At 36.3% G+C, this 6,365-nt stretch overlaps 1 pseudogene; it reads right to left on the bottom strand.

Moving 5' to 3' along the window:
• Positions 1-562: 562 nt before the first annotated feature.
• On the bottom strand, positions 563-2,142 carry LOC125084372 (integrator complex subunit 4-like; annotated as a pseudogene).
• Positions 2,143-6,365: the final 4,223 nt, after the last annotated feature.

The following is a 6,365-nucleotide window of genomic DNA, read 5'->3' on the forward strand; positions in this document are numbered from 1 at the left end:
AGGGTGGTGAGATGGAGCTCTATGAGGTGTAATATAGGACTCTCTGCTCAGGGTGGAGTTTGCTTGTCCCTCTCCCTTCACCCTCACTCCTCTCCCCAGTCCTTTCTTTCTCTCAAATAAAAACAAATTTAAAAAAAAAAAAAAAGATCTTTGTTTCACACTTGAGGATTGTAACCATGTGATATAAATATTGACTGTAAAGCCAAATATTTTTTTTTAAGGGCCAGGAACTAGAACAGCTACTGTTTTCTCAAATATACTGGCAGGAAGAAGGATGTGTAGACTTGAAAGCTTTTGGTTTTTAATGAAAAATGATTTATCATGTTTTTATACTGGATGAAACTGTAAGGGTCACATTCCTCCTTTGCCTATATACCATTTTGTGGTGAAATGCTCTAGGCTTCTGGGTCACTGAGACCTGAGAATTATCTTCTAGGGCTTGGCTCTAAAGACCACTTGTGACTCAGCACCTTGTAGGTTTAAACCTACAAAACTTGTAGGTTTACAGAAACTTGCACAGACTTGCTGAAGGGGACAGCACCCTCAATTCTGGAGTGACAACTCAGTACCCTCGATCCAGAAGGTATTTTAGAATGCGGGAACTGGAGTTGCCACAGTAGTCTGACTTCCACAGGCATGTGCAGACAGTGTTGGGGTGTACCTGAGTGGCAAGCCAGGGGTGCCCTGGCCTAGGGTTCTAGAAGCCGGCCTGCTCAGGATGAATCATCTGAGGCTGGCCATCTGGATCTAAGACCTGGACCGTCACAGTACTCTGAGGATCCTGCACATGTGTTGGGGTTGCATCAATATCCAGGGCCACAACCCACCCAGATACAAACCACAGTGTGTTGCCAGACTGGCCCGGTGGCTAAGTGATGCTCGCTGAAGCTTTGTGGATCTGCTCCAGCAATGGGCGGTACAGGAAGGTACTCTGCCTTAGCAGGGTCTGTAGAATTTTGATGACTTCTACAGGTTTGGATGTCATGAGTAGGGGCATAAGGTCAAGAAGTTTGTCCACAAAGCTGTCCTCTAGGTGGAACAAGCCAGCACTAAACCATCTCTAAAAAAAGCCCACTTCTTATACAAACTGCACACATGCCAGTAAAAGGAGGGGTCAACTCCTTGAGTAGTCTCTGCAGTTAATACAAGTTGCAAGGCTTTGGTCTGCAGCCAAATGTGACGTATAATTGCCTTTTGTTTAATCTTTACACCGTTGTCCATGAACTCTGTTTTGTAAGTCTCTTCCATGACCCGTTTGCTGCTGATGAGGCCAAATCACTCTGCTTCAAATACAAAGGGGCGGCCACATTCCACAGCTTTTTTTACAAGGCCAACACAGACCAATCAGGAGAGCTCTGAACACAGAGGTTGCAAAGATTAACATATCATTTGAAACTTAGGGGTTTGTTTTGTATTTTTGTGGAATCTCTTATATAATGGACAGAAATATCCACCTCCCCCCAAAAGAGTCCACATCCTAATTCCACCTTATACTAACTTACGTGGAAAAATTGACTTTATCCAGATTAAGTTAAGGATTGAGATGGGGAGGTTATTTTGTGTTATCCAGGTGAGCCCAATGTCATTATAAGGACCCTTATATGAGAAAGAGAAGGGCAAGAGTCAGAATTAAAGGAAGTGATTTGATGACAGAAGCAGTGAGAGACAAGGCAGCATTAAAATGGGAAGAGATGCCAAAGAGATGCAGGCACCCAGTAGAAGAAGGAAATGGCAGGGAAGTAGAGTATTTCTTAGAGCCCCCCGAAGAAATGCAATCTGGCTGACACTGATTTTTAAATTTCTGACCTCTACAAATGTAAGAAAATCTACAAAATGTAAGAAAATTTCTATTGTCCTAAGTCAGTTAGTTTATGGTCATTTATTATAATAGGAAACTAGCACCTCATTATACTTTTATTTTTTTTTTAAGATTTTATTTATTTATTTGACAGAGATCACAGGTAGGCAGAGAGGCAAGCAGAGAGAGAGGAAGAAGCAGGCTCTCTGTGGAGCAGAGAGCCCTATGTGGGGCTCGATCCTAGGGTCCTGGGATCATGACCTGAGCTGAAGGCAGAGGTTTTTAACCCACTGAGCCACCCAGGTGCCCCCTCATTATACTTTTAATACCTGTGTGGTCCACATGGTGTCCCCTCTTTTATTTCTTACATTAGTAATTATGTCTTTCTCCCTCCATCTCCCCCGCCCACCTTTAGCTTGCTCAGTTGATTAGAGTTCAATTACGTAGATTTTTTTTTAAAGAACCACCTTTTTTTTTTTTTTAAGATTTTTATTTATTTATTTGACAGACAGAAATCACAAGTAGGCAGAGAGGCAGTCAGAGAGAGGAGGGAAGCAGGCTCCCCGCCGAGCAGAGAGCCCGATGTGGGGCTCAATCCCAGGACCCCGGGACCATGACCCGAGCCGAAGGCAGAGGCCCCAACCCACTGAGCCACCCAGGCGCCCCAAAGAACCACCTTTTAATTGCACTGATTTTCTCTAATCTTTCTCTTTTTTAATTTAATTGATTTCATTTCAACTATTTTTCCACTTGTTTTGAATCTTCTATTCTTTCTCTAGGTTCTTAAAATTTCCTTACATTATGATTTGAAACATTTATTCTCTTCTAATACATGCAATTGAGGGTCAAAAATTCCCTCTAAGTAATGCCTTAACTGAATTATAAAGTTTTTGATATCGTGCATTTTCATTTTCATTCACTTCAAAATATTTCTCAATTTATTTCAAGAGTTCCTCTTTGACCCATGAGTTATTTAGAAATGTTTTGCTTAGGGGCACCTGGGTGGCTCAGTTGTTTAAGCCTCTGATTTTTTTATTTTGGCTCAGGTCATGACCCCAGTGTCATGAGATCAAGCCTTGTATTGGGGATCCATGCTCAGAGGGGAATCTGCTTGAGATTCACTCTCTCCCTCTCCTTCTGCCCCTGCCTCTGCTTTCTCTTTCTTTCACTAAAATAAATACATATTTTTTTCTTTATAAAAAAGACAGAAAGAAATGCTTTGCTTAAATTTGAAATAATTGCGAATTTTTCAGTCATCTTTCCATCACTGATTTTTAGCTTAAACCTCTTATTATCACATAGAAATATACTGAATGATTTCTATTCTCAAAGTTTATGTCCCAGAATAGAATTTATCTTGGATAATGTTAAATGCACTTGAGAGAAATATATTTTTGCTTATTATTGTGATGTGTTCTGTAAACATCAGTGAACAACAAATAGAATCAACTCAAAGAAATTCTCTCCTAAACATATCATAATAAAAGTGACAAAAACATAAAGAAAAAAAAAGCAGCTAAAGAAAAATACCACAGCACATGACACATGGGAACAATGATTCAATTGACTGTGGTTTCTTATCAAAAACACTGAATGACAGAAAGCTATGGAAAACACTTTAAAAGAAAAAAATGAAAACAAAGAATTCTATATCTAATAAAAATACCTTTCATATATGGATGACATGTTCATGTGAAGAAAAACTAAGAAATAAATTGCAAGCAGACTATCTACAAAAATGCTGAAAGCACTCCTCAGGCTGAAAGAAAAGAAAGCCTGTGGGCCACCTTGACCTTCAACATTAATGGTAAACAGCTGGATAAAAATAAAACACTAAAAAATTTTTCCTACAATTAATATTTATCTTTAAAATGTATAATATTGACTGATAAGTTTTTAAATATATGTATATTGAATATGCATGATAACTATAATATAATGGGTGGTGGGAGTAAAAAAAATAAATAAAAAACAACCCTATTTGTCTTCAACCTTTCTACATTTCATGTGAAATGTTACAATATTAATTCTAAATAGTTTGTAAAATCTTAGGTATGAATGTTTCAATTTATACAGCTACATCTAAAAAATATATAAAGAAAGCCAAAAGGAAAATAGGTAAATTAGAAAGAGATAATTAGAAAAAAAATAAACAAACTAAAAGGATCTAGGAAAATTGAAATAATGAAACATCAATGACAACAATAACAAAACAAATGGCACAAACGGAACACAAAGGAGAAAATGGTAGACTCAAATCCAACCATATCAGTTGTACATCAAATGTTAACAATCCCTTCCAATTAGAAGGGAGAGACTTGCAAAATGCATTAAACAATATCCTAAACAGAATCTTACTGTACGTCACCTGTGGGAGGTAAATTTTAAATTTATTAAACAACACAGATTGGTTGAATGTGACTGATGGAAAATGTGCAAATGACACAATGAAAGGACTAAGGTAGCTATTTAATCAGTATTTAAAAAGATTCTGAGATCAAGAGAATTGCCAGAGATTAATAAAAATGTTTTATAATTTAAAAATGAGACAGTTCATCAGGAAGAAATAGCAATTATAAATATGTGTGTCCCAGATAACAGAATCTCAAGTTATGGGAAGAAAAAAAAATGTAGGACAAAATAAGTAAAAAAAAAAAAAAAAAAAGAAAATAATGGGGGTGCCTGGGTGGCTCGGTCATTGTCTGCCTTTGGCTCTGGTCATGATGCTGGGGTCCTAGGATCAAGTCCCACTTTGGGCTCCATGCTGAGCAGGAATCCTGCTTCTTCCTCTCCTACTCCCCTTGCTTGTGTTCCCTCTCTGGCTCTCTCTGGCTGTCTCTCTGTCAAATAAATAAATACATTCTTTAAAAAAGAGAAGGAAAGAATGAAGACTTGTACTCAATGAAATGAAATAGAAAACAGACATATAATAGAGAAAATTGGCAAAATAGAAACTGGTTCTTTAAAAAAGATTGAATACATTGTCAAACTCCTATCTAGATCAATAAAGAAAAATAGAGAAGCAATACAAAAAAAACCCAATATCATGAATAAAACAAGAGATCTTCACTATAGATTCAACAGTATTAAAATGATAGCAAGATGGGGTGCCTGGGTGGCTCAGTGGGTTAAAGCCGCTGCCTTCGGCTCGGGTCATGTTCCCGGGGTCCTGGGATCGAGCCCCACGTCCGGCTCTCTGCTCACCAGGGAGCCTGCTTCCTCCTCTCTCTCTCTGCCTGTCTCTCTGCCTACTTGTGATCTCTGTCTGTGAAATGAATAAATAAAATCTTTAAAAAAAAATAATAGCAAGATGATAATATAAGCAATATTATGTAAAAGCTTGACAACTTCAACAAAATGTATACATTCCCTAAAAAAAAAAAAATTACAAATTACCAAAATTGACATAAGAAATAAATTCTGGAGAGCTATAAAAGTAAATTGTAAATTGCTTTTATGACAAACCTTTTACAAGTGGGAAAGTCCTCTTTGCCCAGATAGGTTTATTAGTAAATTCCATCAGATATTAAAGAAAAAATACCAACCTAATATAAACTATTTCAGAAAATTGTGAAAGAAAATTTATGGCATGTCTCTTTTTAGTCACCCAGTTTATTGGCATAATGTTTTTGAGGGCAATATAACTCTAATATGAAAACCTTACAAACATATTACAAAAATGAAAAGCATAGACTAATAGTACTCTTGAACAAAGATGGATACATAACAAAATACTAGCAAATCTATTTTCAACATAGAAAGAATAATATATCATAAGAAAGCACTCTTATTCAAAGAATGTAAGTTTATGTAACATTTGAAAATCAAATAATGGAATTCATAATATTGAGCAGGAATATTGAGGAGGAATACTATATAACCATTGTCACAGACTAAGAAAAAAAATAATTTAATAAATTCAACACCTCTCCATTGAAAAAAAATAAAACAACAAAAAAAACTCTGAGCCACTAGGACTAGTAGGAAACCTTCTAAAATTGATACGAAAAACATAATTTGTTGGATAATTTTTTTTAAGACCTAAGTAAGTTTGTGAGATATACCATGTTTATGTATTGGAAAACTCAATCTCCCTTGTGGTGGCAATTCCCTCTTAACTGGTCAGTAGTTTCAAATGTCAACCAAAATTATAGAAAGCTTTTTTGGTAGAAATTTTCAAGCTTTTTCTGAAATGTATGTTGAAATGAAAAAAATAAAACTAAAGAATAAATAAGTAGTTTTTTAAATAAAGAAAAAGTGGAAGGATTCACCATATCAGATTTAAAGACTTACTCTAAAGATGTAGGTGTTAAACAGTTTAATTTCACTTTAATAAAGTGAAAAGACATATATAAATGGGCTCAGCAGGATCTATCAGTATGCAGGTAGATGTGTTTTGTTATTATAATTAGATGATTGTGATCTCAAGGTCATCTGGAGGGTTAACAGCGTGTCAACCTGAAACAAACCTGTGAAACTGGGTCATTGGGTTTTGTTTGGAGTTTATGCCTTGTGGCATCTACTGGCCTTAATTTCTGATGGCAAGCAACACCTGGAAGCAGGGCTA

This window comes from Lutra lutra, chromosome 14 (assembly GCF_902655055.1).
Source record: "Lutra lutra chromosome 14, mLutLut1.2, whole genome shotgun sequence".
Classification (NCBI taxonomy): domain Eukaryota; kingdom Metazoa; phylum Chordata; class Mammalia; order Carnivora; family Mustelidae; genus Lutra; species Lutra lutra.